At 45.1% G+C, this 24,829-nt stretch overlaps 1 long non-coding RNA gene across 1 annotated transcript; it reads left to right on the top strand.

Annotated features, from left to right (window-relative positions):
* Positions 1–3,366: 3,366 nt before the first annotated feature.
* Positions 3,367–24,802, top strand: LOC123794966 (uncharacterized). The gene is made up of 6 exons (XR_015726276.1): positions 3,367–4,303; positions 6,430–6,767; positions 7,821–8,140; positions 9,132–9,296; positions 15,924–16,096; positions 21,813–24,802. It is a non-coding gene; the product is annotated as an uncharacterized LOC123794966 (long non-coding RNA).
* The last annotated feature ends 27 nt before the right edge of the window (positions 24,803–24,829 follow it).

The raw sequence follows: 24,829 nt of genomic DNA, 5'->3' as shown, positions 1-24,829 counted from the left end.
ACCTAGGTGACTCAGTCTGTTAAGTGTCTGACTTCGGCTCAGGTCATGATCTCAGGATCGAGCCCCCATGTAGGCTCCAAGGTCAGTGAGGAGTCTGTTTGTCCCTTTCCTTCTCCCTGTGCCCCCCCCATGCTCTCTTTCTCTCAAATACATAAATCTTTTTTAAGAAGTCAATTAAAATGAAAGGGATGCTATACACAATTTTTTTTAGCCTTTTCTAGAATTGAAGACGATAGTAGGACCAACAATCAACGTCTCATTTCTTGAAAGCATTCAAAAAGGGCATTAAATCACCCAGAAGTTGAAAGCTGTTTGTAGGAGAGGGCCCCCCTGATCTGCCATCCCTTACCACATGGATCTCAACCTGCTGGCATTGCCCAGCCCTGAGGCCTGGCAGCATAATGACAAGCTAGCTCGCTGGATGCTGAGGGAGGCAGGAGGCTTCCTGGGCACAGGCTCTGCTGTATTACAGAGTCGTAATGGAAACCTCAACCTTAAATATGACTTTCCCCCCAAACCTAACATTAGCTGGTGTTAATGTATGTAGCCAGGGAAAGCAAAAGCTTTTAGTGGTTTTACCTTGTCCTGAAATGGAGAGTTTGACCCTGGTCCTGGATGTCTGGGAAAAGGATTGCAACCTGAGATTTCTTGAGCTTCAATTTCCGAAGAACCTTCCATCAGAATGGACTTTGCAGAGAATTCACACAACTCTGGCACTCCCCAGTCTTCATCCTCGACTCTGTTCCCTCATTCTTTTTTGGTCAAGCCATCTCAAACTGTGTGGGAGGCTGTGACTTGGACCCACCCACTCCTGAGTTGGTACTTTGACCTCTAACTTCTTTCCGGAGCTCCAGACGTGTCTTTCTGTCAGCTTGCTGAACATCTTCCACCCAATAGGCACCTTAAACTCAGCATGTCCCAAACCAAACTGATCAGTTCACCACGCCACCGCCAGCAGCCTCCTTCTGTAGCCCTTTCTTTATTCTGGCTAGCCACATCGTCATTTATCACATCGCTCAAGCCGAGAACCGCCGCGTCATCCTCAACTCCATCCCTGTCCTTCACCCCCATTTCCTACTTGCCATCAAAATCTGTCCTCTCCCGCCCTCCCATGTCTTGTTCTCCATTCTCTCGTCTCCACTCCCAGGGCTGTTACTGCCCTGCTCCGGGCCCTCATCGCCTCTCACCTGCACTGGGGAACTGCCTTCTAACTGGTCTCGGGGTCACAGCAGCACCCCACCAGAACCTGTCAGCACAGCTGTCAGGGAGATCGCTGGAAGATATCGCTCAGTCTCCATCTGTCTTTTGCTTAAACCTACCGATTCTCATTGCCAGGACAACAACGTCCAAACTATTGGTCATGTCACGTCAAGCTCTTCCCACCTGGTTTCCAGCCGTCCCCGTGTCTTCCTGGGACACCCTCCACCATGCATCCTGAGGGAGAGACTACAGTCTGCCCCCCAATTTATGTTCTCTCCTTCTTCCTGATTAAAATCATGACAATTGCTAATTACAGGTTATAGTCTTTCTTACAGTCCGATATGGCCAGATGACAAAGTTCTGGATGCTGGAATGTAAGCAAAAGAATCATGAGAGAGTTTCCAAGAATTTCTGCAGGAGGGATCTAGAACATGTCCTTTATTCCTTTTCAGTTGCCCCTTTTTCCATCCTACAGCCTGGAACGAAGGTGTGTTGGCTTCCATCTTGGACCATGAAGGTGAGGGGCACACCCCAGGGCAGGAGGAGCAGAAAGCTGGAGGGTGCCATGGAGCAGAATTGCCGCAGCCCTGACTACCTACCTCTGGAATTTTCTGTGGGAAATTGTGGCAGAACAAATGCACCCTGCCTGCTGCGGGATCTCAGCAGCTCTTTGGACATTCCTCAGTAATTGTCCTTTGCTGAGTCATGCTCACTGGTTTACAGATGTCTCTAGAATGGGAGCTCCTCTAAGCAGCCGTGTGCCCCTGCGCTTCTCTGGGTTCCTCTTTGTCTTAGTTTGGCACAGACAGAGCAGGCACCAGGGAAACATGTGCCGAGCTGGTTGAGTATTGACAAGGGCTCCAAAGAAAGCTCCCTCCTCTCTAAGCCCTTAGGGGTGACGGTATAGACTCCTGCCATGTGCCAGCTGAGGGCATGGGGGGCACGTCATGTAACCTCCCTGTGCCTTAGTTTCCATCTGTGGAGTGGCTCAGTAGCACCTCCAGTGTGTTGCCAGGATGAAATGACAGTTTCTGCCAAGCCCTTAGCACAGGACCCCGCAGATGGAACTCGGCAAACAGCAGCTGTTACCATTTCGTGGTTGCCTCTCTCCCGCTTGCGTGTCCCCTTCTTCTCTCCCCTCCCTGTACTTTGCTTTTCATTAACATTTCAACTCAACAAACATCTCCCGGAGCCCCGGGATTGTGGACTGTGCCGGGACAAACACACACGGTGGCCACCCCGGGGCTGCTCGCTGGCTGTGGGGGAGGCGGACACAGAGACCCGGAGCTGCGGCAAAGCTGGATGATGCGCGCACTCCCCGTTTCTGGGGCAGCACAGGGAGGGGAGACAGTCACCGTGGGTAGGGGGAGAGGTGGAGGAGGTGGTCCGAAATGGGGGGAGGTGCCTTCCGGGCCGAGGGCATGTGTGAAGGCATGCAGGTGGCCAGCACAGTGTGGTCTGGGAGCTGCCACTGGTTCCTACCCTGGAGCACCCCGCAGGATCCCCTGGAAGCTTTGATGAAATGCAGATTGCCAGGCCTCTTTACCAGCGTTTCAGATTTATTAAATCCGGGGCAGGCATGAGTTTTTGCATTGTTTGTGTTTGTTTTTTATTTTATTTATTTATTTTTTTATTTTTTAAAGATTTTTTATTTATTTATTTGACAGAGATAGAGACAGCCAGCGAGAGAGGGAACACAAGCAGGGGGAGTGGGAGAGGAAGAAGCAGGCTCCCAGCAGAGGAGCCCGATGTGGGACTCGATCCCGGAACACCGGGATCACGCCCTGAGCCGAAGGCAGACGCTTAACCGCTGTGCCACCCAGGCGCCCCGTTTGTGTGTGTGTGTTTTTTTTTTTTAAGATTATTTATTTCAGAGAGAGAGTGCGCTCAAGCGCCTTTGGGAGTGTGGTGGGGGCAGGGCCGGGGAGTTGGGATCTCAAGCCGACTCGCATTGAGCGCAGAGCCCCACGGGGGTGGACCTCACGACCCTGAGCTCACAACCTGAGCTGAACCAAGAGGCAGGTGTTTAACCGACTGAGTCACTCAGGCGCCTCTCCCCCGCCCCAGCGTTTGCATTTTTAACAAGTTCCCCGGTGGTCCTCCTATTGCTGGCAGGGACCACACTCAGCACCGGCAGGCAGTGGGAGGGGGAAGCGGGGACGGGGGGAGTAGGGTGGACCTCACACGCCAGCTCGGGAGTTTGGATTCTGTGACACCAGTGACAGAAGTACAGAAGTGTTGTAAGGAGAAGGGCGTGCAACGAGATCGGTGTGGCACAAGCAGGTTTTCAAGGCTCACGACTTCAGAAGGGCAGACACGTGAGGAGTTGAACCCAGGTGAGCGTGGGCGGCCTGGGTCGTGCTGGGCGTGGAGCCCCGCCCCGGCCTCTCTCCCCTTGCTGCTCCCTTCTGCTGCCCGCGGGGAAGAGGTGCGTCCTTTTCTCCAGGCTCAGAGCTTCCCTCTGCTCTCCAGGCCTTCACGCTGTCTCCTCTGGACAGACCGGCTTCCAAACACCATCAGCTTCTCTCCCCGCCCCTTCCTGTCGGGCCAGAGTTTGCGCCAAACCTCCCAACACACGCGAGCTCCCAGAATCCCACTACCTATCAGCTGCTTTGGCTGCTCTTACGGATAGTTTTTAAAAATACATTTATTTTGGATTTGAGTACAGTTGACACACAACATTCCATTAGTTTCAGGTGTGCAACGTGGTGATTCTACAAATGTACACAACATGCTACGCTCCGTGTGGCTCCCATCCGTCCCCATAGGACGCTATTGCGATACCATGGACTCTAGTCCCTGTGCTGTGCTTTTCATCCCCGTGACTTGGTTCCCAGTCTGGAAGCCATGCCTCCCACTCGCCTTCACCCATTGTGCCCATCCCCCACCCTCTTCCTTTCTGGCAACCATCAGTTCTGTGTACTTAATGAATGTTTCTGCTTGTTTATTCGTTTGTCTTTTTTTTAGATTTCACATATTGAAATACTGATAACTTTTTTTTTTAACCAAAAACAACTCAGTGAATGGTCATCCCATGCCGCATTTCTTCGCCAAGGGGCCTGACCACCCCCATCTCATCTGCACCTGCCTGAACAATGAAATGGTACCTTGTTTTTCTTGTTTGCTTTAATAGCTTCACCACGCCTCCCACCAACAGGTCTTAAGAGAACCCACATACAGAGCTCTGGTAAAAATAGTTAATAAATGTGGAAAATGCTTCAACAGAATTGAATTTTTAAGCCTCCAGGCCTTTATTAACCTTCCTCCTGCAAAACAGCTTACAGGAAATCTGTATGTGATGGGAATATTTTATGGTCCCTGAGTTAGCCAGCACAATCCAATTTGTCTGAACTGATGAAATTAGAACAAAATGGAGACTTGTGTAAAGTATAATTCCACAGAGACATGATGTCTGCTACTCTCCTGGTCTATGTAGAGCTCAGTTCCTTAGAAACAGGATTTATTCACCTTTGCATTAACTGCTGTAATGAAGTATCCATCATTTCCTACATTTTGAATTTTTTTAAAAGGCTTGAAATAAAAATGAGTCCTGTGGGAGTCTGGGAGCAGAAGCAAAACTGCTCTTAAAGGTTCTTCACTCAAATGTTGTAAACAAAACATGGAACCTTCATCGAATCCAGTTCAACCTCTTGAATGTATAACAGGGATTGGCTTCTTTCCAGAAGAGGCTGTTTTCTGAATGTTGCTTATAGCTGGAAACCTCACATTTCTGTTTTGAACCTTTCCCCTTCTTCTGGACCAGTCAGATATTCTGAGATGTCTCCAAAATAAATTCCTGACTCAGGCAGGGTGCCGTTTGCCTCATAATGTCAATGAATCAGAAAAGCTAGGAAGTTATGGACACCAGAGAGCCCCAGTTCTTATTAGTAAGTTTTCCCCTTTTAAATATTTCTCCCCCACTTTCTTCCTAATGTGGCTTTGAAGAAATCCACAGCTTTCTATGTTCTCCACTGGAAGCAAAAATAATGTTTGTACTTTTCTAGTCAAGGAGAACACCAGCAGTTCTTCCACCGTTATCAGAATCTTCTCAGGTATAGGGCTTCTCTCTCTCTCTCCATTTTTACAGAGAGAGTGAGCGTGCTTGGGGGGAGAGAGAGAGAGAATGTCAAGCAGGCTCTACATTCAGCATGGAGCCCGAAGTGGGGCTCCATCTCATGAGCCTGAGATCAGGACCTGCGCCCAAATCAAGAGTCTGATACTTAACTGACCCAGCCCTCCCCCCCCCCCCCGCCCAACTTCCTCTTTTAAACAAAATTCTGGATTGGTTTACTTTATTTGGAGAGAGGACAAGAGCAGAACGCCTATGATCTTAACTCCCAAGCCCTTCCTCCCCTGGATCCCTCAGAGAGCTCCCACCAGGGGAGACTCACCCCCAACCCTGCAGGTAGAGCAGAGCCATGTTGCATTCTGGGAGGGAGGCCCGGAAGCTCAGTGGGATGGAGCTGGAGGAGAAGCGGAGAGGTGACAGGTGGAGGTGTTTCCCTCCCCTCCAACTCTGGTGATCCTCCCCAAATTAGAAGAGAAAATTGCTCACATTATTTTACACTTGAGGCAATCTGGTGAAATCCCAGTGTTACTCTTTCTGGTTTAGTTGTTCTCTCAAGTGCAAAGGAGTTAGAGGTCAATGAAAAACTGCCAGCATATTGTCTCCTCTCTGGCTCCTGCCACCTTAATTTGAAATTGGCTTTCTCTCTCCTTTTCTCATCTGGGAAGAACCCAGACTAATTTCTGCCTACAGATGATACAAGCCTGCCCTGCCTCCACCCTAGATCGGCTTCTAGTCTGGGTTGGGAATTTGGCTTAAAATGACATTGGTGACCGTTGGGGCCACTGAGGATTGTCCCAAGGGCAATTCAGCTGCTGCCCAGGGCCTGACAGTTTTCCTAAGACTTGCAGTTTTTCAGAAAGGGAGTGGTAGGGAATTGGGGAGAAACGACAATAAATGAAAGCCTAAAATGCCCTGGAATTTCTTCCAGTACGACATCATGGAAATATTACCAACTCTTTGCAAGTTATCCCAACATTTAGCACATTATAGGACCTGGCACCAGGCAGATACTTGATAAATATTTATAGGATGAATGAATAAACAGACTGCTAGAATGAACTAAATAAACATTTGACAAATACTAGTGATATTCTTTATGTTTTCTTTCATTTGTTTTGCTCTGAAGATGTCTTAGCCATTTCCCACAATCTTGTTTTCAGATTTAATCTTGTTTCCAAATTGATGAATACAATGGCCACTGGCCCATTTGCAAAGATGACTGCTTTAATGGCATTCCGTTGCTCTGACGCTGTGAAATTTGAGCATACCAGTGGGAAGGCTGGAAACATTAATGCCCCTGAAAATACGTCAAACACTATCACAAGCCGAGGATTCTACGTGTTGGCACGCGACTATCAGGAAGACAATCAATGTATGAACTGCAGAAGCGGGAGAGAATGCCACTGCCCTGGGCTTGCTGACATCCCTCTCCGCTTCCCGGTGAAGATGATCCCATGAAAGGAGGAGATGGCCAGATGTCATTCCTCTCTGCTGCCAGGTAGGGATGGTCAGATGGCAGAGGTGGTCAGATGACAAATGGAGTTGATTGGGTGACATTCTTCCCAGCTGCAGGAGAAGATGATCAGATTGTTTTTCACAAATTGTTTGTAGTAGGCATTTCTAGAATTTGCCCACCCGATATGTCATCCAGGAAGACCCCAAGCACACCTGAGTGATTATAAGCAAGACCAAGGATGTCAGCCCTTGCCAAGGGAAGGTTATGAAGAGCAGTGGGATGGTGTACATGAATGGTCTCCCGGTCTACGCTCGGGTGGGTCCCAGGACTAGACCTCCCTAGCACCTTCCCAGACCAGTGCCCCAGGGGCCATGGAACCCAATGCCCACTCTCCTGAATCAACACCTGAGTTGCTCAGTGGTTTTCAAACTGTGTCCTACACAGTCTGAGATCGTCTGCCCGGGAGCTCTGGTGGGGGGTGATGTATGAGTAAAACTTCAAGCGCCCCCACTTCTAAATTAAGCAGCCCTAGCTTTTTGTTTTTTAATTGATTTTATATGGTGGGTTTCCACTCTTCTTTTAGAAGGCAATTCTGCATTCTTCAAGCAATAATGATAGTTCTTAAGGCCCAGGATAAGGGTTCTGACAGTTCTAACATGGGACCCTGCCTCCTATAGGGACTTCACACATGCTCATTAGAGGGGAGAGGCACTACTTTCCCTGAGCTTCATTGCCAAATTGCAACACTTGGGACTGGGTTTCCATTCTTGTGACTTTCACTGAAAAGGAAAACTGAAGCCAACCTGAAGTTGGACCATGTTTTTTTGCTGTTGTTTACCCAAACCGACACCTGTTGTTTACCGAACACCCAGCTTATAGTAAGCACTCGATGAATGTTTCTTGAATGGATGAATAATTAAATGAAAGATGTGTAATCCTATGCAAGTTACTTGCCCTCATTTGTAAAATGAGCCTAAATCCACCTCCTTTGCAGTTTGTGGTGAAGAGTAAATGGAGGAAGATGGGTGAATCATTTAGCACATAATAGGATCAAGAAATACCATGTTATTCTCTTTTCTTTCACATACTCAACAGATACCCTGAGTGTCCTTGGTGGAGGTGACCTCAGAAATGAACCAGGCAGTGAGGGACATTAGTGGCCAACAGCAGCATAGTCGGATGAGGGGAGATGGCCACATGCTCCGGGCTGGTGTAGCTCGTCGTGGCCTCCAGTTCCACTTTGCTGGAAAAGAATAATCCACCATTCTGCCGTGAGTTTTTTTCTGCTGCTTTGAACCTTCCTGTTGGGCTTCAGGCAGAGGCTGTGATGGCATCAGGAAGACTGGCCAGAGTGACTGTATAAAAACATAAGCTCTGGATGGGAAAGATGGTGGCCAAGACAAAAGTTGTCTTTGGTGAGTTGTTTTTAAAATCTGTAAATACATTTCTGGGAACGTAAACAAAGTGGAGGATTTACACAGAAAAATAAGTCTGAATCAATATATGAGCAGATAAATAACCTGGTGTATGATCTGCCTCAGACGGTAATGGAACCCATAGAAAGTGAAAGTGATCTCCCTGCTCCAGAAGGGCCTCTTGCTCTGGACACAGCCATTCCGAATGTTCCAAAGGGGCCATGTAATTTCCAGGAGTTCAGAGCTTCCCCTGCATCAAAGCTGGCACGTCTTTGTCATAGTCTAGCTTTCAGCATTGGGGGGATGGATATACATTAGAAACATGGTATTTCTTTGTTACTAAGTGTTGCCATCCTCAGACAGTAAACACGGATGTCCATCAGTGAAACTTTCTGCCTCTCAGGGTTGATATATATATATATATATTATATATAATCTTAATGTTACTTCAAGGTGAAGAGAACTGGGGACAACTTCCTTCTAGTCCTAAAAGATTTCCTAAGAATTTTAAAGATATTGTGCTTTATTCATAGACTTTGCATCTAGCCTGGATATAACAATTGCTTGTATCTATGCACTATGACGGCAGGAGTGGTTTTATAATTCGGGAGGGCTAGGTTGGCTTCACTGCTGAGCTGGAGGATGATCTGTATATTTCAGATAAAATGTAGGGATCTAATGGTTCAGTTTAAATTGGGTCAAAATGTCAGTAAAATGTTAAATTATTTTTTTTAAGTTTTAAAAAGATTTTATTTATTTGCGCGCCCACATGTGAGAGAGAGCGAAAGCACACAAGCAGGGGGAGCGGCAGGCGGAGGGAGAAGCAGGCTCCCCCCTGAGCAGGGAGCCCGATGGGAGACTCGATCGCAGGACCCTGGGATCATGACCTGAGCCGTAGGCAGATGCTTCTGACTGAGCCACCCAGGCATCTCAAAATATTAAATTATTTTTATATGATATCCTAACGTGCCATCTTTTTTGTCCCTTTAAGTTTATGCTGGCACACCACTGTAACGATATCGGTCAGCAAAATGGCCTTGAACTGCATAAAATACACAAGTAACTTCGTCTATGGAAGTGACGCCAAGATAAACATGCAAACAAAGACTTTCAAACAATTGGGCGTGTGCCCAGGTCAACATAAAATGGACTCAAGGTATGAGGTATTTTCTGGTTGTACTCGTGTCTTTAACAAGCCTCATTTGGTTGCTCTCCAAGAGTTAAGTATCCAATGTTAGCGAAAGCCGAAAGCCTTTCCACCTGTCTCGTCGGAGTGGTTAAAGAGCCTGGTGGTCCAGTCATCACTTCCCCCACCCTGGGTAGTGGTGTGCTGATAAACTGCCTCGCAAAAACAAAAACCAAACCAAACCAACAAACAGAAAAAATCAATTCGGATTGATTTGTGGTATTTGCCAACTTCCATAATGTAAGTACCCCTGCTGTGGCCAGTGTTGAGTTACCGACAGTCCCTGGCCTGCAAAATGCCTGAGTGCTTACCAGTGAGATCTGGGGAGCGGCCGAGCTGCCTCAGGTGCAGCTCATGTCTGTTTCTCCTCCCCTTTCCTGCCTCTGGGGCTTTATACCTGCTCTGACTTCTGCCTGGAACGTTCCAGAGACCTTTCTCCTTACATTGCAAACTGGCTCTTCAGCTAGCATTATTGGAATCCTCTGGTGAATTAAACAGTGATATAAATCACTTGGAAGAGTGTCTGGTATACAGTGAACGCTATTTAGGGGATGTTTATGAATATTCTTTTCCTTCACTGACCATCAGGACTGGATTAGGAGCTCATCTTGTGTGTGCCCGGCCTGCCGTGCTTCTCCTCGTATGGTAGCCCCCTCCCCACTGCACTGTACTGGCTTCCTTTCTGGCCCTTGTTGGCTCAGGCGTCATAACGTTGACTGTCGTATCCCCCACTAGCACAGGTCCTGGAAACTGGGAGACACTCAATGTATCCTTATGGAATCATAACCCACAGGTGTTTGAATCTGTTGTTTACTACCAGTGTGAACTAGAAACCAAGAGAGTCAGTGCGCATGTCAAGAAATGATTACGAGGAACAGGTAGAGGGGATGATGCAGTGATAGCTAATTTTCTGAGGCTGTGTAGGCTTTATTTGTGTTCACAGAAAGGGTATTCTTTGATCGGAGTAGCCAAATTGAGTGTGAGTCAGCTTGAGGTCTTCTGGTGCTGCCGTCAACAATTTCGTTATCGTGCAGGGCAGTGACATTCTTGGCATTACAAGAACTCTTGTGATTTCAGGAACTCTCCATTTTTTCAAGATCCTTGTCTTATGTATGTGTCTTTGGCGGGGGAAGGTAGGTGGCGGTTGTCTCTAAAATAGCTCTAATGAAATCTTTCTTGTTTTTTGATTGACTCCAAATGCTTCTTAACCACTTTGGGGGATACAGATTCCTTTAAAAGAGTTTGATAAAAGCTTCTAACCAAAAAAATGATCTGTGCACATACATACACTGATCTTACACCCAGTTCACTTGTGCACTTCCAGAGAACCCCAGTTTAAAGCTCCTGTCTTCATGCATTTTGTCTGATTTATCTTCATGACAGTTCTTCAAAGTTGGTAGGAATGGAAGAGTGATGAGTTCATTTGCTCAGAAAACATAATGGTGGCAATTACATAATTGACCAAGATAACATAAATAGCCTCACCTAGCCATCCAGAGGGACTACTGCACATTGAAGTGCTAGTTTAAGGGAACTTGCTTTTATTATGAGGTAATATCTTCATTCATTCATTCTCCTAAGATTTTATTTAAATTTAGGTTAGTTAACATATAGTGTAGTATTAGTTTCAGGGGTAGAATTTGGTGATTCATCAGTTGCATATAACACCCAGTGCTCATTACATCTCTTGTCCTCCTTAATGCCCATCACCCAGTTACCCCATCCCCCAACCCACCTCCCCTCCAGCAACCCTCAGTTTGTTCTCTGTAGTTAAGAGTCTCCTACGGTTTGCCTCACTCTCTGTTTTTATCTTATTTTTCCTTCCCCTCCCCTGTATTCATCTGTTTTGTTTCTTAAATTCCACATATGCATGAAATTATATGGTATTTGTCTTTCTCTGACTGACTTACTTCACCTCACATAATATACTCGAGCTCCATCTGTGTCATTGCAAATGGCCAGATTTCATTTTTTTTTTTTTGATGGCTGAGTAATATTCATGTGTGTGTGTGTGTGTGTGTGTGTCACATCTTCTTTATCCATTCATCTGTCGATGAACATCTGGGCTCTTTCCATAATTCAGCTATCGTTGATAATGCTGCTATAAACATCGGGATGCAGGTGCCCCTTCAAGTCAGTATTTTTTTTTAATCCTTTGGATAAATACCTAGTAGTGCAATTGCTGGGTCGTAGGGTAGTTCTATTTTTAACTTTTTGAAGAACCTCCTTACTGTTTTCCAGAGCGGCTGCACCAGCTTGCATTCCTTCTAACAGTGTAGGAGGGTCCCCCTTTCTCTGCATCGTCGCCAGCACCTGTTGTTTCCTGTGTTGTTAATTTTAGCCATTCTGACTGGTGTGAGTTGGCATCTCATTGTGGTTTTGATTTGTATTTCCCTGGTGGTGGGTGATGATGAGCATGTTTTCATATGTCTGTTTGCCAGCTGTATGTCTTCCTTGGAGAAATGTCTGTTCATGTGTTCTGTCCATTTCTTAACTGAATTATTTATTTTTGGGGTGTTGAGTTTGATACGTTCTTTATAGATTTTGGCCGCTAGCCCTTTACTAGATATGTCATTTGCAAATACCTTCTCCCATTCCAAAGGTTGCTTTTTAGTTTTGTTGATTGCTTTCTAGGCCGTGCAGAAGCTTTTTATCTTGATGAAGTACCAATAGTTCATTTTGCTTTTGTTTCCCCTCCGGAGACCTATCTAGTAAGAAGTTGTTATGGCCCACATCAAAGAGGTTGCTGCCTGTGTTCTCCTCTAGGATTTTGATGGATTCCTGTCTCACATTTAGGTCTTTAATCCATTTTGAATTTTTGTGGTGTAAGAAAGTGATCCAGTTTCATTCTTCTGCATGTGGCTGTCCAATTTTCCCAACACCATTTGTTGAAAAGACTGTCTTTTTTCCATTGGAGATTCTTTCCTGCTTTGTCAAAGCTTAGTTGACCATTATAGTTGTGGTTCTATTTCTGGGTTCTCTATTCTGTTCTATTGATCTATGTGTCTGTTTTTGTGCCAGTACCATACTGTCTTGATGATCACAGCTTTATAATACAGCTTGAAGTCCGGAATTGTGATGCCTCTAGCTTTGGTTTTCTTTTTCAACATTCCTTTAGCTAGTCAGGATCTTTTCTGGTTCCATACAAATTTTAGGATGGTTTGTTCCAGCTCTGTGAAAAATACTGGTGTTATTTTGATAGGGATTGCATTGAATGTGTAGATTGCTTTGGGTAGTATAGATATTTTAAAAATATTTGTTCTAATCCATGAGCGTGGAATGTTTTTCCATTTCTTTGTGTCTTCCTCAGTTTCTTTCATTAGTGTTCTATAACTTTCAGAGTACAGATCTTTTATCTCTTTGGTTAGGTTTATTCCTAGATATGGTTTTTGGTGTAATTGTTAATGGGATTAGCTCCTTGATTTACCTTTCTGCTGCTTCATTATTAGTGTATCGAAATGTGACAGATTTCTGTACGTTGATTTTATATCCTACGACTTTGCTGAATTCATGTATCAGTTCTTTTTTTTTTTTTAAAGATTTTATTTATTTATTCGACAGAGATAGAGACAGCCAGCGAGAGAGGGAACACAAGCAGGGGGAGTGGGAGAGGAAGAAGCAGGCTCATAGAGGAAGAGCCTGATGTGGGGCTCGATCCCAGATCGCTGGGATCACGCCCCGAGCCGAAGGCAGGTGCTTAAGCGCTGTGCCACCCAGGCGCCCCTCATGTATCAGTTCTAACAAGTTTTTGGTGAAGTCTTTTGGGTTTTCTACATAGAGTATCATTTCATCTGTGAAGAGTGAAAGTTTGATTACTTCCTTGCCAATTTGGATGCCTTTTATTTCTTTTCGTTGTCTGATTACTGAAGCTGGGGCTTCCAGTACTATGTTGAACAACAGTGGTAAGAGTGGACATCCCTGTTCATGTTCCTGACCTTAGGAGAAAAGCTCTCAGTTTTTCCCCATTAAGAATGATATTTGCTGTGGGGTTTTGTATATGGCCTTATGATGTTGACATATGTTCCTTCTATCTCTACTTTCTTGAGTGTTTTTATCAAGAAAGGATGCTGTATCTTGTCAATATTTTTTCTGAATCTATTGAGAGGATCATATGGTTCTTATCCTTTCTTTTATTAATGTGGTGTATCACACTGATTGATTTGCAGATATTGAACCAGCCCTGCAGTCCAGGAATAAATCCCACTTGATCATGGTGAATAATCCTTTTGATGTACTGTTGAATTCTATTAGCTAGTATGTTGTTGAGAATTTTTGCATCCGTGTTCATCAGGGATATTAGTCTGTAATTTTCCTTTTTAGTGGGGTCTTTGGTTTTGGAATAAAGGCAATGCCAGCCTTCTCATAGAATGAGTTTGGAAGTTTTCCTTCCATTTCTATTTTTTTTTTTTTTTTGGAACAGTTTCAGAAGATTAGGTATTAATTCTTTAAATGTTTGGTAGAATTCTGCTGGGAAGCCATCTGGCCCAGGACTCCCAAAACAGGAGATTTTTGATTACTGATTCAGTTTCTTTGCTGGTTATGGGGCTGTTCAAGTTTTCTATTTCTTACTGTTTCAGTTTTGACAGTTTATATGTTTCAAGGAATTTATCCATTTCTTCCAGATTGCCCAAATTGTTGGCTCATAATTGCTCATAATATTCTCTTACAATTGTTTGTGTTGCTGCAGTGTTGGTTGTGATTCCTCCTCTTTCATTCATGTTTGTATTTACTTGGATCCTCTCTCTTCTTTTTGGTAAGTCAGGCTAGGGGGCTTATCAATTTTGTTAATTCTTTCAAAGAATCAGCTCCTAGTTTCATTGATCTGTTCTACTGTATTTTTTTTTATTTCTGTATCATTGATTTCTGCTCTAATCTTTATTATTTCCCCTTTTCTGCTGGTTTTAGGCTTTATTTTCTGTTCTTTTTCCAGCTGCTTAAGGTGTAAGGTTAGGTTGTAAATTTGAGACTTTTCTTGCTTCTTGAGGTAGGCCTATACTGCAATATACTTCCCTCTTAGGACCGCCTTTGCTGCATCCCAAAGGCTTTGGACTGTTGTGTTTTCATTTTCATTTGCTTTCATGTATTTTTTACTTTCTTCTTTAATTTCCTGGTTAACCCATTCATTCTTTAGTAGGGTGTTCTTTTTTTTTTTTTTTTTTTTTAAGATTTTGTTTATTTATTTGAGAAAGAGAGAGAGCACGAGCAGGGGCAGAGAGAAAAGGAGAAGCAAGCTCCTCACTGAGCAGGGAGCCCGATGTGGGGCTCAATCCCAGGACCCTGGGATCATGACCTGAGCTGAAGGCAGACACTTAACCTACTGAGTCACCCAGGTGCCCCCAGTAGGATGTTCTTTAACCTCCATGAGGTCTTTCCAAATTGTTTCTTGTGTTTGACTTTAAGTTTCATAGCATTGTGGTCTGAAAATACGCATGGTATGATCTCAATCTTTTTGTACTAGTTGAGGCCTGATTTGTGACCCAGTGTGTTATCTATTCTGGAGAATTTTCCACGTGCTCTCAAAAAGAATGTGTGAATGAAATTCTCTGAATATATCTGTGAAGTCCATCTGGTCCAGTGCGTTATTCAAAGGCCTTGTTTCCTTGTTGATCTTCTGCTTAGATGATCTCTCCATTGCTGTGAGTGGGGTATTAAAGTCTCCTACTATTATTGTATTATTATCAATGAATTTCTTTAAGTTTGTTAGTAATTGATTTATATATTTGGGTGCTCCTAAGTTGGGGGCATAAATATTTACAGTTGTTAGATCTTCTTGTTGGATAGACCCCTTTATTATGATATAGTGTCCTCTTCATCCCTTATTACAGTCTTTGGTTTAAAATCTAGTTTGTCTGATATAAGGATAGTATTCCAGATGAGGTAATATCTTAAACACTTTATCAAGTCCTAGAACCTTCTGCAGTTTCATTTGGACACGACATGTTGGGAATTGTCATTCTTGGTTCATTGCTCACTCTTGCAAACAGACAATTGGATGAGTTTTAAATTGGCCTGAGACTCAATAATTACATCAAATTCAATCTTTTCAATTTTATAATAAAAACTCCACACCAAATACAGGTGTTATCAATCTCTGAACTTTCTCTGAACTTTCTCATGTTTCTGCTAATGGAGGGTGGGGTATTGCAGGGGAGGGCAACAAAAACCACTTGGTTTATATTTGCAGTCCATTTTGGAAGCTGGATTCTTTTCCTAATTTTTTTCTTGCTCATGCGAATAATTTGATGCATTTCTACTCCCAGGAAATAAATCATGGCAGTGGAAGCAAGCAAGTCATGCTCTTTGTAAAAAGAGGGATTAAGTTTGGAGTTTCTGATGTCTCTTCTGTTTCTAACATCCCATGGTTGTCTGATTCTGTCTTGGAGACTTTGGGGAGGCAGGAAAAGGCCAACCAGGATTAGACATGTTCTTTAGATAATCAACTGTTTGCACTTCAGCAATTAAATATGAAAAACTTCCATTCTCAATGTCTTACCAAGTTTCACAAGAGTAGTGAGAGACTGATCTCTAACAATGTTGTGGACAAGTAGAGGTGTAAGAAATGAAATACTAAGTCTTACGTAATGATGTGCATTTCAGGAAGAAAAATGGAATATTCTGAAACAAAATACACATGTGAATGACTTTCCAAGGGCAAAAATATAAAGAACCTCTTCACCAGACTCAGAATATTTCTTGGGCATCATTATAGCAGACACACTTTGCTGCAATGAATCTATTTGGAGATGACAATGTTATAAGCATCTTGAGAGGTAAGTGTGACTTAAAAAAAAAACAGCAGTATCATCAATGAGTACAGTACCCTCAAACTTCTTTTCTCTAGAAGTTAATTCTACTTATTTAAAAGGATCCTCCCGGATATAATTTTGAATGCTGTCAGGACCAACAGCAGTTGTCTCCTTATGTCCAATTCTTCCAAATTCCTGGAGACAGCATAAACATACACAATATACCGTACACCTGTGTGTTCAGGGGGAAATCTTATTCAATGACATGGTACCAGATACCTGAGTTAATTCTCCATATGTCCTGTGACTCACCGTGTAACAGTAAACAAATCATATTTAAGAGTGGAAAAATCTTAGCAATGCGAGATTGGAATTATCTGGAGCCTTGGCTGAACAGCTTCAAAGATTTTGTTAGAGTCATTTTAGAGATAGCTTACCTCTGGCCTCCTGCCCATACACATATACATAAGATAAGGATCTTGAAAAAACAGGGAGAGAGCCCTGAACAAACCCAGAACAAGGAAAGACAGTCCCAAAGAAGGAGGTAAGTCTAGCAGCACAGGTGGTGATGGCTCTTTATCTCCATACAAGCAAATGTTCCAGGCCCAAGGCACTCCTCAGCAGTTGCACGAGGGTCAACAAACTGCTCACAACTGCCTTTCCCAACACTTGTCTATCTCTTACCAGCTGTGTTGGCCAAGTTATCGAACCTTGCTGAGTTGTTCCCTCATCTGTAAAATAGGAGGTAGTAATAATAATGACAAAAGGAATACCTACTTTGTAGGGTTTGAGTATTAAATAAGATAATGAATTAAAAAAAACCCCACCTGTTAGTATCATGCTAGCACATAAGTGCTCAGTAAACGTTATCAAAAACTGAAGGACCCGAACTTCAGTCAGCCCCCGGTGCTATGTTTTCTGGATGGGAAGGAAGTAGAGACATTCACTTATTCATTTCACAAACATTTATTGAATGTCTTTTATGCTACAGACACTATTCTAAGTAACAGGAACTCAGAGACAAATAAGAAAAATTAAATCTCGGGGCGCCTGGGTGGCTCAGTCGTTAAGCGTCTGCCTTCGGCTCAGGGCGTGACCCCAGGGTCCTGGGATCGAGCCCTGCATCGGGCTCCCTGCTCCCCTGGGAAGCCCGCTTCTTCCTCTCCCACTCCCCCTGCTTGTGTTCCCTCTCTCGCTGGCTGTCTCTCTGTCAAATAAATAAATAAAATCTTAAAATAAAATTAAATCTCTTCTGATTAAGATGCCACTAAACAAATACATGTATGTTGGGGCTGATGAGTACTTTGAGGAAAAGTAAGGTGAAGTAGGGTGATTTCAAGTGAGGAAGAGCCTCTCCGAGAGGCCGCTTGGGAGATCTACGGGGAGGTAACCGATGAGCGAGCCCTGAAACAAGTGACGGGAAGAGCCTTGAGAAGCTTGGCGAAGAGTGGTCAAAGCAGAGGGGGTAGCACCTGCAAAGGGCCTCAGAGAACAAGGTGGGGACGTCAAAGAATGGGAAGAAGCTGCCAGCGAGAGAGACTGAAGGTAAGTGACAGACAGAAGCCAGCACAGTAGAGCGTCAGAGGTCATGGTAAGGACGTCGGGTTTCATTTGGAATGTGTTGGATCAGGATACGCTGAAAATGATACAGTTTTGAAAGAGAATTCTGGCTGCTTTCAAGGGTATAAGAACAAAAGGATTCAACTAGGGGTCAGTTCAGCAGGCAGGGAAAGAGCTGGTGGTTATTCGGACTAAAGTGGTGATGGAGGAGGCGAGAAATGTTTTGGGGGAGAGTTTGAAGATGATGGTGTGTGAGAGGGAAAGAGGGCTTTGCCTGAACAGTCTGGTGCCTGGCTAGGGGATTACTGAGGTGGGGAGCCCTGGAGCGGAAGAAGCAGGTGGGGGATGGAATCAGGGTGAGTTTGAGGTGCCTGTGAAATGCCCAAATGGCAGTGTGAAGCAGGTCATTAAATGTGCAAATCCGGAGCTCGGGTGAGGGACTATGGTGAGGATATAAAGCTGGGGTTCAGAAGCGTTTAGATTGTATTTAAAGTCATGGGACTGGATGAAATCATTCAAAAAGTGAGTATGGGTTAAGAAGAAAAGAGGTCAAAGATGGAGTGCTGGGACACAGGAGCACAGAGGGCAGGCTGTTGAGGGCATCCTGTGGAGAAGGCTGAGAAGGAATAGCCACGTCCCCACGCGACGGTAGCAGAAGCTGAGTCCTAGAATGGGCTCCTTTCCAGCCCGCAAGTCCCATGGCCTCATCCAGTCCTCAGCCCAACGCAGCCTTCGCCGTAGCCAGCAATAAATTTAAAGGATCAGTACAGAATAAGCTTCGGACATTGTAATACTCAACACATGTTCATTAAACAGTATGTATGAATGAATAAATGAATATTGACAGATTTTATTTTATTCCTCTTTAAATATTTACAAGCACTTACTTGCATTTGATTTTTCTCCCTGGAGAGAAGATTGCATCTGCTTCATTTTAAGGTCTGTCAGAGGCAATTTTTGCTAAAGCCAGAAATCTTTTCTATTAGCTTTGATGGCATAAACCTTCTAGAACTTTATAAACCAATAATGAAAATATTTGGTTCTTAAATAAAGGGATGTGCAAATTTTATATCTTACAATTTCATTGAATAAGATATTAGAGGTACCATCTAAAAATATGCATTTATTCATTTCATTATGAAACCAAAACTTATGTAATACTTACATGTGCAAAACACACTCTCAGCTGTGTGTGGGATCTGGTCATTGACACTCCAGTAAGACCAGGAATGAAGATTAGTATGAATACGTGTCAGGTACAAAGGTTTTCACATGCGTTCCTTTTTTTATGATTTTTTTTTTAAGATTTTATTTTATTTATTTGACAGAGATAGAGACAGCCAGCGAGAGAGGGAACACAAGCAGGGGGAGTGGGAGAGGGAGAAGCAGGGTCCCAGCAGAGGAGCCTGATGTGGGGCTCGATCCCATAACGCCGGGATCACGCCCTGAGCCGAAGGCAGACGCTTAACGACTGTGCTACCCAGGCGCCCCTACCTTTTTTTCATGATTCTTATAGCATCTTGTGAGAACCAGACTATTGTTACCTGTTCATATGACATAAAAATTCAAAGAGTTAAATAACATTCTTGTGGTCCAACAATTAGAACTGGGCCGAACTAAGATTTGAACCAGCTCTGTATGATTGTGAAGCTTGAACTCTTGCTCACTCTGCTCTGTGACCCTCTTCCTGAATCATCATCAGCAGCATAAATATCAATTTTACTTATAGCATAAAATTGAAAACATCGTATAAGCTTGGCCAACATAAGCATGCGTCTCCAAACAAAAAGACATCACAGTGACATTCTGGAATTCAGACTGAAGCTGGAGGTAATCCCATTCAAGTGTCTATCAAAAATGGTAACGTTCTCTGTAACATCTGGAAAGCGCGAGCTGGAAACTGGGCCGGGGGTCTCTGGACGAGGCAGGAGGCGCAAGCGGCCCGAGGCAGCAGGGCAGCGCCCCAGGCAGGACCAGAGCCCCAGCTCTCCCCGCGGGAGGGGCGGAGGGGGGCGGAGGGGCGCAGCCCCGAAGTAGCAGGCCCGGCAGCCTCAGCGTCCCAGCCGCCTCCGCAGCCACAGCAACAGCAAACACTCTTGGAAGAAAGCAAAAGCCAGCACAGTGGGTCTTGGGCCAAGTGAGCCGCAGTACCAAGAGCAGGGACGGCCGTGGAGCGGCCTCAGCAGCACTGTGCTCGGAGCCAGACGACCAAACGCCGGCGGGGGGTGGGGGGGGGGCGGTGAGATGGTGGCGAGGGAAGTCCTTGGCATCCTCGCAAAGGCAAGGGACTAAACTTGGGGGTCATCGTGCTCCAGTTCAAGGATGGAGCTTCACATATCTCCGCAGTATGCTAGAGAGGTACTATACCCGAATCTATGCCTAGTCACTGCACGTGTTTTAATGAGATAATATATATATTAAAGTGCATCGTGGACAGCACGGCAGCTAAAAATAATTACTTATACTTTTGCTGTTAATGATACATAGTGATCACAAATATTATTGGTAATTAAATGTGTAATTTAGAAACTTCACACCAAAGAGACTATTGGTTATTTTGCCATTATTCAGTATGTAATTTGAATGGGTCCTATTTCCTATCCTTTTGGATTCTGTGAATAGTCACTATATGGGAAGGATCTTACCTTGTAAGGATGACCAACTGGACTTTATCTAATAAATCTGAGCTCAGATGATGGGACTTCCAGGCATCTGCCGGCCTGAGCCTTGCTCTTCTCAGCTGCGGGATGGAGACTCAATAGCGTATTTAAGATCGTGGCCTTCGGAGCTACGCTAAGTTCAAAGCCCAGCTCCGCACGTCACCATCGGTGTGAACGTGTTATTTAACTTCTGGTGCCCCTTCGTCTGTAAACTAGAGATGACAGTAGTTGAGTCTGTCTCAGGGGTTGTTGTGAGAATTAAGTGAGCAATGGGGTGTTACCTACTTTGAACAGCGCCCCCTGCTCTTTTTATATTGTTTGTAACCCCTCTGCTGGAGGCTGACTCCTGCCCCCTTATTTTCAGACAACCTTCTGCTCACCCCTTGACCCTGAATTCCTGAAGCTCCTCTTGCAGTTCTGGAACATTCTGAGGATTTCTGTGGTTTAAATTGGGTTGTTTCTCAGCTTTCCCTACTGTTGGGGTTCGGGGTACTTAGCTCTTGTGCTTTCCAGCTTCCAAAATTATGTTGCCGTCCTCTCCTCATGCTTGTGGGCCTAAGTTTTTATTGGAGTTGAAGCACGAGAGGAAGCAAAATTAGATGTTCCTAGTCCACAAGGTGGGAGACTGGGATAAAAAGTTAAGAGACCTCAAAGTGCTGTTTTTCAAAGCTAGGAGGGCACAAGATGCCACAGCTAGAGATCAGGGCACTTGTGACAAAGCCTGATTAGGACGCCAAGAGGAGGAATCTCTCAAAAGTAATGAAACATTTTTAAAAAGATTATAGTAAGTGATGATAAGCTCCAGGTCTTCTGACCCTTAATATGAAGGAAAATTTTAAATAGCAATTACCTTGAAACTTTTAGGAGAAAACTTACATTCTTTCTCTGACCCTTGCATTTGTAAATCTTGTTCTGTCTTTAAATGTAAACACCCAGGAGATAACCAAAACATTGTCCACAGGGACTAAAGAAAAAAAGGGTGGGGGGGGGGAAGGCTTTTTAAAATACAGACAGCTTGAAATGGTAAGGAGAACAACTCTGTAGGTAGGGAAAGGAGGAGATGTGTGAGAAAGGTATAAGGAATGAAAACACATTTTTTACTGAGGGGGAAAAGAAAGTAATTTTGTCCTGCGCTGAGATTGGTTGTTTAGAGAGGGAAAATTTAGGACAAAATCTGAATGAAAAAGTTGTAGAAGGTTTGTGAAGGGGAATCCTTGGAAAGGAATTTTACAGGTGGTCAGGACTGATAAAGATTGAATAAATGAGTTTTAAAAGTCCACTGATAGAAGATAAAATGTGGTTTTCTCTCTATTAAAAAGATAATACTTTCTTGCATTGTTGGTCTGCTCTTGATAAGAAATTATAAACAAAGGTTTATAATGAAATTAAATTTTAAAAATTATAAACAAAGGTTTATAATAAATAAAAAAAAAAGTTTCTATGTTTTGTCTTTACCAAGTTTGTAAGAAGCTCTCATGAGGTCTCTAACCGTGACCACTTTTGTCTTCTGTTACTTGCAGAGTTGCTGTTTTACTCTGCTGCTTCGGCCGAATGTGTTCCTGCAAAAGTGCTTCATCTTCCAGGAGATTCGTGGAAAAGACTGACAAGTACAGGTTTCTGGTAACCAGGATCAATTTGCCTTCACGTAGGAGGGATGATAATAAACCTTTTAAGTGCTCGCCCAAGGCTACCTGCATAGCCCCACAGTATGTCATGGGATGGTGGCTGGGGACCTGTCCCTGTTCTCCTTCCTCACATCAGTGAAATGTACATCAATGGCCAAAACATTAACATGTAGAAATTTGCCTCTGCCACAGGACACCTTACAGGCTTTGCTGGAGCCTCTGCAAGGAAAGGATGGGCCGCGAATCCACAGAAAATGCAAGGCCCAGGCACTGCCGTAGGCTTTGGGTGGCATCTGGTCCAGTAAGACTTATGTTGTCCCAAAAGTTAGAATTGATAAGGTACAATCCTATCCAACCCCTAAAAATGTGAAGGAGGCGCAAGCTTCTGTAAGGATTTGGGGGTTGGGGAGGTCTCTTATTCCCTACCTGGCATACTGCCTCCATCTCTTATTCCGCCGGCTAGAGAAAGGGCACACGTGGGACTGGGGATCAGAGCAGCAAGCTGGTTTTAAGAAAGCAAAAATATTGGCAAAGCAGATTAATGTTCTGGGCATCTCCCAAGTAGGGCTAACATTTGAGTTAAATATGTCTGTGACTCCAAAGAGGGGAGAGTGTCCCTAGGGTTTTGGTCCCAGTTCCGGAAGGGGGCAGAAACCCAATAAACCCCAGAGAGCAGCAGCTCCCAGCAATGGGCACAGCGCTCCTCCAGGTAGCGCAGCCGGTGGGTGGAGCTGAGTGGTCTGGCTGGTGATCACGCCCGAGCCCCGACTGTTTACCCTTTACGCTGACAGCTACGCTGTACTGAAGGGATTAGCCCTATGGCTTGGACGATGGGAGGCCAAGGGGTGGATGATTATGAATAAGCCCTTATGGGGTCAAAAGGTGTGGGAAGACATTTGAGTTCATCTGCAAGATCTTGTCTAAGGAGCCCTCACTGTTCTCCAGCCGCAGCTCATAGGCGCTGACACCCCCCGGCACTCAGAAAATTGATGCCCTACCTCAGGTACGAGCTTGAGCTAACGACCCTCCAGTAGGCACAGCAGACTGGGTGGCAGAAAGAATGGCCATCACGGTCCCCAGGTGGGGTGGCATATGGCCAATGAAGCCAAATTGCCCTTGAAGTACAGAGACTTCATTAATGAGAGAACAGGCCATCCTGTGTGTTCTAAACAACACCCCGGGCAACTGCCGGAAGAATCTGGGGCCATTCGCTGCAGTTCCACCCAGTGAAGAGCTGGCGATTGACTATACCGGCCCCTCCAAGTGAAGACCCAGTATATGCCCCGGTTTGTGCGGACGCCGCATCCGGCCTAACGCAAGCGGTCCCCTGCCGCTGTGCACAACAGGCTGCCACCGTTAGGGGCTTAGAGGACTGAGTACTGTGTGTGGGTACCCTCATCGAGTAGATAGCAATTAGGGAGTCACATTTCGAAGGTCAGGGTGTGTAAGACTGGGGGAAAAAAAAGACATCAAATGGAGGTTTCATCTCCCCAGTGATCCACAAGCAGCAGAGTTGGTAGAAAGAAAACAAATATTAAAACAGCAGATTAAATTGTTAGCAGATGAAACCACCATGGCCTGGTGGACTGGAGTACTGTCTAGGCATTCGTACACTTGAATCATCACTGAGTAGGACCAGTTGCCCCATATGCCAGACTGGGGACCCCTGCCAAGGCCCCCAACACCAAAAAGGTGTGGACACGACAGGAAACCGTCATTGCTCCAACTCTCAGCCGTGGGTCAACACGCTGTGCTGCTGGGACCGCCGAGCCCGCCGCGCCCGGGAAAGGAATTAGCTCCTGGAGTTTGCAAGGCCGCACGCTGACGGGCCGGCAAGCGACTTCACACTCATTCTCCACTGGGATCCACTGTCCTGCTGCAAGCCGGACTTGTGGAAATGCACGAGGCCTGAAATGGAGCACACACCTTGAGAGAGAGAAGGTGGGGGTCCTCTTCTGCATATCCTGTCCGCAGTCTGTCTGCTCATGCCTGACAGTGCTACCTCCCCTGGCCAATAGTTCCTAAAGCTGCCGTCCTCCCTCTCTCCTCAAGCCCGGGGGGACACTGTCTCATTGCTGTGATCAGCTGGCTACTGTCTTTGTTCCCTCCATGGGCTTGGAGGGTGTTATAGCCCACATAGAGAGCCTTACTACCTTCAGCCAGCAAGCCCTGAAGGATAGCGGAAACACTGTCCTTACTGAAGGCTGAAATGACTCTAATGAGAGCTGTCCTCTAAAATAGGATGACCTTGGGCAGTATTACTACCTCACAGGGCGGCACCTGTGCCATTATCAAAACAATGTTCTCAGCTCATTCCTGATGAGTCTGCTGATGTATCATCCCTATTAAATCACGTGAGGACACAGGTGAATGCCCTGAGTGATCCAACCCCCAGCCTAGAGGATTTAATAAATGGGTGATTTGGATCCTGGGGCTCCTGACAGAGTTGTCACTAATTCGGGGAATTACTGTCGTCCCCTGTGTTTTCTCTTACGTGCGCCTGTATTTTTGCTATGGCATCTGCCTCCATTGCAGCAGCCGGCCACTAAAAGAGCCACCTCCATGTTAATGAAACCCCTTGCTGACCACTCAGGACTCATTGTGGAAGAGGGGGGCACATGAGATTGTAAGAACTGGTCACCAGGGGTGGAAGGTCGGGAGTGTCATCACAGAGGCATGGCCACCAATTGACCTGTGAATACTCTGAGCCTCCTGACCCCTTCCTCTGTCCTTGGAATGCGGCTTCTGCTCGCCTTTGCTGCTCCCAGAGGCTTCTCCAAAGACACAGCCTTGAGATAGTGACGTAGTATTGAAAACACCTGCACGGTATATGCGACTAAGCCCAGTTAGGGCCCATTTATAAGCTTTTTAAGATTTGGAGGGTTGCTGCAGGGATCCATTCATCTTGCTGC

This window comes from Ursus americanus, chromosome 12, assembly GCF_024610735.1.
Source record: "Ursus americanus isolate L20-20 chromosome 12, mUrsAme1.1.p, whole genome shotgun sequence".
In the NCBI taxonomy this organism is placed as follows: domain Eukaryota; kingdom Metazoa; phylum Chordata; class Mammalia; order Carnivora; family Ursidae; genus Ursus; species Ursus americanus.
Note: the sequence above shows the minus strand (reverse complement) of the source record. Positions and strands in the feature narration are given on the sequence as shown.